This window comes from Tursiops truncatus, chromosome 19 (assembly GCF_011762595.2).
Source record: "Tursiops truncatus isolate mTurTru1 chromosome 19, mTurTru1.mat.Y, whole genome shotgun sequence".
Taxonomy (NCBI): domain Eukaryota; kingdom Metazoa; phylum Chordata; class Mammalia; order Artiodactyla; family Delphinidae; genus Tursiops; species Tursiops truncatus.
In genome coordinates, this window is record NC_047052.1 from 2,443,558 (window position 1) to 2,454,866 (window position 11,309).

The following is an 11,309-nucleotide window of genomic DNA, read 5'->3' on the forward strand; positions in this document are numbered from 1 at the left end:
ACACATGGCAAGACAGATCCCAGAGCACAGGCTGGGGACTCACTCACCTCTCGTCTCCCACTGTGCTAACTCCTGTGGTTGCTGTAGCTTGCACCTGGCCCTCCTCTGTGGAATCTTGACCACCCTGGTGGTGCGCCCAGATTAGAATCAGCAGCAAAGCCCCTCTTGGCAAGACCGTCCCCTGGAGCCTGGGGTTGGGGGGCGGCACAGGCATTGGCTTCCAATCAGATAAAGTGCCGGTGGGTGCAGATGCTGCCCCCTTCACAGGGCACGGCGGGTTAGGTTTCACAGGCCGGACACAGTTATAACAGCACAGTCTCCGTGCAGAGAGGAGGGAGGGCAGGCAAGGGCTGGTGGGAGATTTATCACCTTAATAGTAGCTCTGACAGGCCTTGGAGTGAGATGTCATGGGTCCATGGGGGGTGCGAGTGGGGACGGGCCAGGAGCTGATCAGAAACATAAATTTGGGGAGAGCAGCTGGGGGACAACTGGGCCCAGCTCTGCGCAGCCGCGAGCTGCCCTCGGAAATGATAGAGCTGATGCGTCTCAAGACACCATGAGAAGCGTGTTGTTCATATTAATGTATTTAGTCCCCCAGCAACCCTAAGCGATAGGTGTTGCTCTCATGCCTCTTTTACAGATGAAGGAACTGAGGCACAGAGAGGTTAAATGACTTGCCTCAGGCCACCCAGCTAGAAAGTGGCAGAGCTGGGACCAGAGCATGGGTCTGTCTCATTCTGAGCTATTCTTGAATCGACCACAGGAAGATTCCCATCACTTGGTCAAGTGTGTCCCATAACTATCTGCGACAGACCAGCACCAGCAACCTTGACTCTCCTGGGCAGTATCAGCTGGGGAACTTGTGTGTCCGTGGAGTTGGACAGGCCTAGGTTTGAATGCTTCCCCATCCCCCTACCCCTACTAGGCTGTGCGACATTGAGTAAGTGAATTTGCCTCTCTGATTCTTAGCTCATACTCCCACGCACCACTTAAGGTTGTGAGGCTAAACCCCAAAGAATGCAGGATACTAGTCTGGAAAAGTGGTACACGGAGCTCAGCTCTGAGCGCAGCCGTGGGTGCGTGTCTTCCACCCTGCAGGCTTGAGAGCAGTGGTCCCGAGCCGGCTTTGCAAAGAAAGCCTGTTGCCGAGGGCATGGCACGAACTAGGAGTAGAGCTTAGTTGCAGGCCGCCTGCGCCAGCAGCTGACCATGGGCATCTCACTCCTGCTTTAAGCCTCAGTTTCCCCACACCTCATGGGCTAGGGCAGCAGTTCACGTGTTCCACACTGGAATCACCCGGGCTCCCCTTACACACCCTGCCTTACTTGATCGGGGTGGGACAGGACTTCTGGTGTATTATTTTAAATTAGGGGTGGAACTGTGTCCCCCCAAACGATGTTGAAGTCCTGCCCCCTCCGTACCTGTGAATGTGACCTTACTGAAAATAGGGTTGTCATCAGGAGCTGAAGGTCAAGTTGAGACTGAGTTAAGATTAGAGTGGGCCTAATCTTGTGACTGGTGTCCTTATGAAAGGGACATTTTGAAACAGAGACACTCACAGCCACGTGAGGCTGAAGGCAGAGATTAGAGCGACACAGTTACGAACCATGGAGCCCAAAGATGGCCAGCAAACCGCCCCGAGCTGGGCCTCCTCAGACCCCACAAGAAATCAGCCCTGCTGACGTGACACCCTGATCTCGAACTGCGGGCCTCCAGACTGTGGGAGAGGACATCGTTTAAGCCGCTCGGCTCGTGGTCCTTTGTTACGGCCGCCGCAGGACACTCACACACCAGGTGGTTCTCATGTGCTGGCTTATTGGAAACAGAACACAGCCGAGCTTCCTCCTCACTCGTAAATATTTGCATCCCTGGGGCTCTTTCTTGGAAATGATGGGGTTCTAGAGCACTCCTGGGACAGAGATAAATTCTAACAGAGGACAGGTCTTTTTGGGGGTGACCCTCCGGAAGGTCCAGGTAAAGGGAGGGGGCCTCGATCTTCGGTGCAGACAGGTGGGTGTGGGAAAGGTCACTGCGGGCTTCACCTCGCAGCGGATGCCGTGGCTGCCTGCTGATACCCACCATAAGGGGACACAGGGGCCAGGAGGTAATATTGGTGCAAAACACTCAGATAAGGGAAGCAAACAGGGCCTGGCTGTCATTCCTGGCAGACCATCAAAGCCCGTCACCCACCAAGGTAGCGGGTGTTCCAGGAACCCGTCCTGGTTGGCAGCTGGTCACACGGCCCAGACACAGTCCTCTTGCCGCCCTCCTTTGCACCCACTGTCCACGGCTGCTGGACATGGAAGGGGTGTGGAGGGTCCCGAGAGAGTAGCTGCAGACACGGAGGGGGCGTCGGGGGTAGAGCTAGGAGGCACGGCGGGCCTCTGGGGTCGAGAACCGAGGGTAGGAGTTGCTGGTCCACACACACCAGCTCATTCTATCACTGGTCCTGCTTCAGGGCTGAGAAGTCTGTGCGTCAGAGAGCAGGCTACCCGCCGGGCCACAGGGCTGGGTGGTCACAGACGAGGATGAGAGCATGGGCCCTTGGGACCCAGTGGTGATGACAGGGGTATCTAGGAGCACCCGGGGTTTGCTGGGTGCCAGTCTCTGGGCAAGTGGCCTCCTTCTCGCCCCACCGGAGCCCAGGAAAGCGCTCTTATCCCCACCAAGGTCTGAGGGCCAGCTTGGGTGTGGGGGGAACAGGAGCCCTGTGCTGTGCCAGACGGTGCCGACCATCCCCCAGGACAGGGGTTCTAATGGGCGATTGCACCCCACAGTGGGCACTGGCGATGTCTGTAGACAGTGTCGGTGGTTGTAACTGGGGGAGGGGGTGCTACTGGCATTTACTGTGGGGGCCAGAGGTGCTGCTCAACACCTCACAGTGCACAGGACGGTCCCCCACAAAGAATCATCCGTCCCCAAATGTCAACAGTGCTGAGGTGGGAAAGCGCTGTTCCTGGCCCAACTTCCCATAAGATGCTCCGAGATGGGGCTGTTGATTGGTTGTTTCAGGTGGAGACGGTTTGTGCTGTCCTGTTCCTTACGGGGCACAAGGACATAGGTGTACAATTCTGCGTGATTCCGGAGTGGCTGAGTGTGGTCTGTGGGGATCTCCCGTTTTAACCTCTCACTGCACAGCTGAGGTGCCAGGGCCAGAAGCAGGATTCGAGCTTTGCCCAAAGCTGACTCACAGGCCACGCCCCCCCCCCCCCCCCGCCCCGCCCCGCTCCGAGGCTTCCCTTAGTTCCCTGCTTATTCCTCCTTGGACTCCACTGTCCACTCACAATCCAGAGTGACCCCCTTGAAGGCAAATCCAACTCTATCGCTTATTGCTGGACACATTCCGACAGCTTCTGTGCACAGTTAGGGAAAATTACAAAACCCTCCCTGGGGCTCCTCAGCCCCTGTATGATCCTGCCTCACCATCCCCCTGACCCCTTGGCCTCCCTGCTGCTCTGCCAAGTGCAGTCCTACCACAGGGCCTTTGCACGGCGCTGTCCTCTGCCTGCAAAAGCCCCCGGCCATTTTCAGGACTCACTTCTTACCTCTGCAGCTTGGTCGTCATCAACACTTCCAGTGAGCACTCTGTCTAAAGAGGCACTCTTGTTTCTTCATTCTCTAGCCTCACCCCGATGTGTTTTTCTTTGTAGTATTTATCACCACATTATGTATTTATTTATCCATTTATTCTCATGTTTGTTTACGGTCTGTTTCCCCCACCGGCCTGTAAACTCAGAGAAGGCCGGGCCTTGGTTGGCTGTGGTTCATGCTGCATCCTCAGCTCTGAGCACAGAGGATGGTGGCAGGACCAAGGTCTCCTGAGGGTGCAGACCTGAGGCCACAGGGCATGCCCCTCCCCACCTCCCGCCACCTGCCAGCTCAGTTCTTCGCAGGAACAGCCCCGGGAGGTGATGGGCCTTTGTGCACTTGCTCAGAAGAAAGGAGAAAACTCACTGTAGCCGGATGCCTGGTGCCCCCCACCCCCCAAAAAAGACACGTCCGTGTCCTCATCCTCAGGACCTGTGGATGTGGCCTTATTTAGAAATGGCATCTTTGCAGATGTGATTAAACTAAGCATCTTGAGATGAGGTCATCCTGGATTGCCTGGCCAGGCCCTGAATCCAGTGACAAGTTTCTTTTATGAGACACAGAAGAGACACACGCAGGGAGAGGGCATGTGAAGATGGAGGCAGAGGCTGGAGGGAAGCGGCCACAAGCCAAGGGCGCCTGGAGCCCCAGGAGCTGGAAGAGGCAGGAAGGACCCTCCCAAGGTCCTCCAGAGGGATCCTGGCCCTGCCCACACCGTGATATCAGACTTCTGGCTCCCAGGACTCAGAAACAATAAATTTCTATTGTGGCAGTTCCTTGCAGCGGCCCTAGGAAACTCGTACCTCACCTAGTAGATGCTCAGAAGTCTGACTGTTTCTTTCAGTTGCCCTGTAATCCGTGAGGTGCACAAGCTAGGTGGAAGATTGGCTCCCAGCCTAGTGTCTGCGAGAAATGAGGGAGTTGCTGAGAACTCAGCCAGCGTCACATTCCTGCAGTGGAGGGCAGGGAGAGTTGAGGGGTTGAGATGGGGAGCAGATTTCCTTGTAATCAAATCCAGAAGTTGCCTGTAAACCTTATTCCAGGAGACCCCCCCTGGTCCCGAGCGTGGGCAGCGCAGTGGTGGATTTGATTCCTTCAAGCAGGCAGATTCCTGGGGCCTGGCCATCCGGTGATTCCGGCCGAGGACCGTGGGGAAAGTTCCAAGCGTGTCACTGAAGCAGCGTTGTCTCCCTGGGGCCAGAGTGAGCAGCTGGCTGCCGTCATTCTCACTGATCACCTCGGCAATGGGGGCCCCTGGGGACAGAGCGGGCTGGGGGCTCTGAGGGAAAGGCTGGGAGCTGCTCCTCGTTAACCCACTGGGAGGAATCGGGAAAGGGAAGGTGACCACGAAGCTGCTTCCCAACTGTGACTGTGACCATCCGGGCGGGTGTCCCATGAAACCGTGGGCCAGAATCCCAAGATCCAGCATCCCTGCGCTGGGTAGGGCGGATGGACGCTGGAACAGGGCCTGGGTTGGTCCTCACTGCACAGTGCTGATGCCCTGGGGGCTTGGGCGTGTCCTTTGTCCTCCCTGAGCCCCATTGCCTCCATCTGTATGGGGGAGGGTACAGTGAAGGTCACAGCAGAGTGCACAAGAGCCTGGGGTCAGGCCTGGGTTTGAGTCAGGCTCCGCCACACACTGTGACTCCGGGTGGCTCTGAGTAGGTCACCGACTGCCCCAAGCCGCAGTTAACTTGCTAGTAAGGAGATCGTAGTAGGGCCTGCCGATAGGGTCGTTGTGAGGTTCAAAGAGAAAATGTATATCCAGTGTAGCCAGAAAAAAAGGAAAGACTTTTTATCATCCACATCACAGGAGTGTGAGTGTGGAATGTTTTGAGTTTCAAATGGTCGTTACTGCTAACAGCTGTGTGACCTTGGCTACTTTACTTACCCTCTCTGGTTTTCCATTTCCCTTTTCTGAAAAATGATTGTTAAAGGATCCAACTTACAGGCTGGTCTCAAGGATGAAATGAGATTTCGACCTAGCGCAGTGCTCGGCACCCGGGCGATGGCTCGTACCCGTCATATGTCGCGACGGTGGTGCTGTGCCCCTAGTCACAGTGGCCTTCTCTGCGTGTGGCCTGTGCGGTCTGTGCATGACCAGGCTCCCAGGGAGGGGGCTGGGAAGACTCCCTCATCAGCGTCTCGTCTCTCCCACTATTACTTGTCTCCCTCCACTGAAGGCCAGGCTGCCCCCACGAAGCTTACGTTACAAGGAGGAAGGTGCATGAGTAGTTAGCAAACAAGCAGCTAAAATAAGTTGACACAGTGCTGATGGGGTGAGCATGCCAGCTGCCTCGCTGTGTCCTAACCCTGCAAAGTCAGGCTAAGTCCTGCGCACCAGTTACCTCTTCTACCATTCCCCCAATAGTCTTAGGAAGTGGGCAGTAGTATCATCCACCATTTCACTTACAGGGAAACCGGGATACAGAGAGGTCAAGTCACCTACCTAAGGTCACATAGCAGAGGCAGGAGTTGAACTAGGGCAGCGTGGTTTCAGAGCCCTGTCTTCTAATCACCTTGCTGTATTGCGGGGGGTGTGTGTGTGTGTGCGACTGTGTGCACACATGCCTGTGTGTGTGCACAGCTGTGCGTGCAAGTGCCCCTGCAGGCCCGTGTGTGTGCACATACACAAGGCTGTAATGTTGGGGGCACGTCTTTAGAGTGTGCTACCGGAGGAGGCTTGTTGGAGGAGGTGGCATTGGCTAAAACGAAATGAGACAAACAGTGTAAGACACAGGGCAAGTCCCGGGCTGAGGACTGGTGAGTGCAAAGGCCCTGGGGAATCAGCCGATGGACTTTCCAGAGCCAAGAGTCGGTGGTGCCCCCCTAACCCTGTGTGCCCATGTGGAAGCCCCCTCCTTCTCCATCTCCCTCCACCACGTGTAGACACCCCACCTGGCCAGGTGCTCTGTCAGCAGCGTTCGCAGACCCATCCTCTCGGGCTCTCCCCTCTCCATCCTGTGTGTCCCTGGTTCCCGCCAGTCTGTGAGGGCCTCCCCTCTGGGCACGCAGTGCTGGGCAGAAGCCTCTCTCCACCTGGCCGCCAGGGCCCCGAGGGCTCTCTGGCCGTCTGTCAGGACCCGATGCCCCGGCTCCTGGGCAGCCACTGAGGGACTAATGTGTTTTACATCCCTGCTCCTTCTCCAAACTCTGAATATGAGACGCGGTTTTCAAATTCTTTGACAGAATGCTTTTTACAGGGCCGAGGGGCTGGTATCTTCCCTGCGTCCTGGCTGGCTGGGCTGCCATGAAGTCTCAGTGGGAGGAAGTGGGCTGGGGGCAGCTCCCATTTTCTCCTGGAGCCCGTGGGGGAGCTGGGAGGTGGGGTAGCTGTGGTGCCAGGGTCCCTGCGGCCTCAGGAAACCGCGCTAGCTATCTTGAGTCTCTCAGAAGGAGACTTGAAGCTCTGGAGTGGGGCCTGGGGCCAGGGGCTGGGGGCTGCGGGGCAGAGCTGCCCTGGCACACCTGCCCTGGAGGGCTCCAGTCCAGTTGGGGGAGACACACGCGTGTTATACACCGTGGAAAACCATGACTGCCTGCGGGAGCCCCTGAGATGCCCCCTGAGCTCCTTCTGGGTGGGCGGCCTGCCCTGGAAAGGAGGTGGGCTGATGTGTGCGGCAGCAGGCTTGGGTGGGGCCGCGGTGTATGCGAGGATGAAAATACGTTTGTGCGAATGGAGGCCAAAGCAGAGCGGGACGAGCCCCACCTCTACCTTCTGTGTTTGAAGTCGCCGCGGACGCTGTCACACGCATGCTTGGTTGGCAGAGTCCCTGAACTGTACACTTATGATGGCTGTGCTTTTCCCTGTGTATATATTCAGTGGAAAGGTCAAAAAGCGTTCGTCACCCAAAACATCTGGAATCACACCAACATGTTCAAAATGTGTGTTGTTTCTGGGTGTTGGGATTCCGCAGAATTCGCCTGCTCCCCCCTCGCCCCCACAACGGTTTCTCAGCTGTGTTCCTATAGTCTATGTTTGTTTGTTTTACAATGAATATATGGTATGTTAAGTGTTTAAAGATGCCCACCTGTCCTGGGGAAAGTTCGTCTGCCTGTCACACCTTGTGTCCAGTTGTGACTTCTTATTAGAGCCGTGGGATTAGTATCCCTGGATGCAGGGTCTTCCATCAAATGCAGACAAACACCCTGATCTCAGTCGCGTTCTGCAGCTGGGCCTGGCGGACCTTCCCACAACAGTCTTGGGGAAGGAGAAGCTGAGGGAGAAGGCAGGCTGGTGTCGTTAGTCCGGGAAGCCCCTCAGTGCAGAGGCGGGGACGGGCATTATCTCTGGCAGGGCCCTTTCCTTTGGAACTCAAGATCAACTCCTGGGTCTGTCACCCGTTCATTCATTCATTCAGCAAATATTGGTTGCGCATCTGCTAAGGGCCAGGCCCTGTTGCAGGTGTTGGGGATACAGCTGTGAATCAAGTCCTGTTCTCGGGGGAGCTGTAGCTGAGTGTGTGTGTGGGTAGACGTTCTGAAACCTGGGGAGCAGTAAGTTCTGTGAACACCAACAGCGTGAGTAAGGGGTGGAGAGAGATGGGATGTTCTTTTAGCCACACAGGGCGGCAGGCCTCCTTGACAAGATGAAGTTAGAGCAGAAACCTCAGTGAGGGGGAAGGAACGGGCAAGCCGGGGCCCTGGGGGAGCATGTGCTCAGCCAGGCAGCTAGCATGGCCGGAGTGGAGGGGGCCGTGGAGTGTGGTCAGAGAGAGGCCCAGGTGGCAGGGGTGGGCTGGGCAGACCAGGTGGCCTTGGTAAGGGCTCTGGTTTTCTTCTGAATGAGACGGAGGCCACTGGGCCTTACAGAATGTCCCTGTGTGGCAGTTGCACACACCACACCTTGGAGAGGTGGGCCCGTGACCTTCCTCTTGAACCTGGGTGGGCTGGTGACTGAGCAACAGGATGCAGTGGAAGTGATGCTCCGTGTCTCCCAAGGCTGGGCCAACAAAGGCTGTGCAGCCCTTGCCTTGTTTGTGGAAACATTTGCTCTTGGAGCCCTGACGGCCGTGTACGAAGTCCAACCGACCTGAGGCTGCCATGCTGTCAGGAAGCTCGAGTCGTGCACGGAGTCCACACGCTGACATTCCATCAACAGTCCCAGCGGGCCTTCCTCGTCCCAGTTGTCCCAGGCCAGTTGCCAGGTGTGTGACTAAAGAAGCTTCCAGAAGATTCAAGTCCTTGGACATCTGCATTCCCTCACCTCACCCCAGCCGTTTGAATCTTCCCAGCTGAGACCCCCCAAAGGTGTGCATCAAAGAAAAGCCACTTCTGCTGTGTTCTAAGCAAATTCCTGACCTGCAGAATCCAGGCGCATAATGAAATAGTTGTTTTGTGGCCCTAGGTTTTGGGGTAGCTTGTGACGCCTGGGTTTAATGGTGATCATGGCTTGTTGTCTCATCTCATGCCGAGGGTTTGGGTGCTCCCTCCGGGCCCGGTGCTGTGCTGAGTTGAGCATTTCTGATCTATAACCTTGTTTAACCTTCACAGCTCCCCTGGGAAGTAGGCGTTGTTACCCCAGTTTAGACAGAGAGAGAAACAGGCCTGTGACAGTCAAGTGGCCGGCTGAGGGTCACACGCCAGCATGAAAATAGTGAACTTGCCCAAGACCTGGCTCTCGACTGCTGTCCCCTCAGCAACTCTGTGTCCTCATGGCTTTGTTTGCTTCCCTACGGCTGGACACGTCTCTTCCAGTCTCCTTCTCTGGCTTGTTCAGCCAAACTATGGATTTAGAAAGGACCGTCATCCCATCCATCTCGTTGCTGCATTGCACAGAAGAGGAAACTCAGGCTCAGAGACATGGGACAACTTGCCCAGGGAAGCGGGGGTGCAGCCAGAACTATAAGCCACCCCTTTGGATTACAGGCCCCAGGCCACTGCTGACGCGTTAGCTCTGTCTCTGAAAATGGCTAAGGGTATATGCGTGCCTAAGCTGTGAGTCCGCAGGCCCAGGGTGAGACGCCCGTGACTTTGCTTTCTTCCCCAACTTTGAGGTACGTAAAGGCACATACTTTCTTATTTAACCTGATTCCTTGGATAACTGAGTTTCTGACATCTTCACAATGAGGATGACGATAGCAACGAGGATAAAAGGGAAGACGCGCGCTCTCGTGGGCTCTTTCTAAGGGAGCCACGAGGTCCCAATTCTCACCTTTAAGGAACTAGCATGGAGAGTGTGAAAGGCTCATCGTGGACAAAGCAGGTCCTGCACTAGCTTTCAACTAACTGGCCCTGCTCTTTGGAGCAATATTTGAATTCACAGAACAGGATGACTGGAAGGGATGCGGCCCAGGTCTGTGGTCTAACTCTTTTCTCTGTTGCAGGGGACCACTTGGACCCCTGGCTCCCATGGTCCACCCGCCCAATCTCTTTATTTATGCCACCTGAAGCTTGCCATATGTTTCCAGGCTGTTCAGTGGAAGAACAAGTATTGAACCCAATGAGAGCAAACCCCAGAATTCTAAGCTGTACTGTGTTTAACTTGGGTAGTTCTGTACATAGTATTTTGGCTTGTGGGTCCCACAGTGTGGACCCTCTCCCCTCTCCTTCCTCCCAAGTGATTTTGTTATTGGCGGAGAAAGCGGAATCAGACAAACCTGGTCTGAATCTGAGCTCTGGTAGTCACGGCTGTGCCCTTGGACACCTTACTCTAGGTTTCTGAGTCTCCTCTCTAGAGGGAAGTTGTGATAACACCTAACTGATGAGATGGCAGGGAGGACGGAAGGGGAATGCACGTGAAAATTCCTGACGCCTGCTGGACTCAGGCATGGCTTCCTTGTTTTCCTTCTTAGAAGCCTTTTATGGATTCAGGTAGAGACATGGGCTGCTGTCTCCCTCCCTACATCGTCACCGTCTGCAGAATCACACAGCCCCCCTCTCAGTGTTATCACTCTTCCCACGGCCCTGGCACTTGGTGCTTTCCTGAGATGCAGCTGAGAAGGCAAGTCAGAGTCCCCCAGGGCTCTTGCTAAGGGAGACTCAGCTGGGACGTGAGTCTCTTCCCAGCGGTCTGTCGGCATTGGATGCCCTCTCCCCGGGAAGCACGGTGGGGCTCAGCCTTGCAGGTCTGTTCCAGTCAGCTGTCGCTGCGTAACAAACCATCCCAAAGCTGTGGCTCACCAGTCCAGGCGTTGCCTGGGCTCAGCCAGGAGGTTCTCACGCAGGCTGTCTCACACAGCTGCCGGTAGATGGGCTCATCTCAGAGGCTTCTTTTCTCCTAGGAGCTGGGCTGGGAGGACTCACACAGCTGGGCCTTGGGGCAGCTGCAGCTCCTCGGGCATCTCTCTCCCTACGTGGTCCCTCCAGGGTGATGCCTTAGGGCATCCAGACTTCTATGTGCTTCACATGCCTGACTCACTGGTCCACTGTGTGATGATCACATGGAAAAGAATCCTGGGTAGAAGGAATAGCAGTTTCAAAGCCTCTGAGCTGGGAAGTGTTGCTTCAGTTTCCCTCTCTGAAATGGGAATTGTACTTCCTCGTGGACGATGCTGTTGGGTGAATCGAGTGAGATGAAGCAGGTGAAGTGTGGACACGCCATTGCTCAGGGATTGGGGAACTCCCTTGTCACAAAAGGCACACTTTCCAGGGACTCTGGGAGGCTGCTCCAGAGGAGAATTGTACACGGAGGGAAGCCCGATCTGCACACAGCTCACCATCACCGATGCCCTGCGCCAACTCAGAGGCCCGGGTCAGACTGGAATTTGGACGTGGGGACA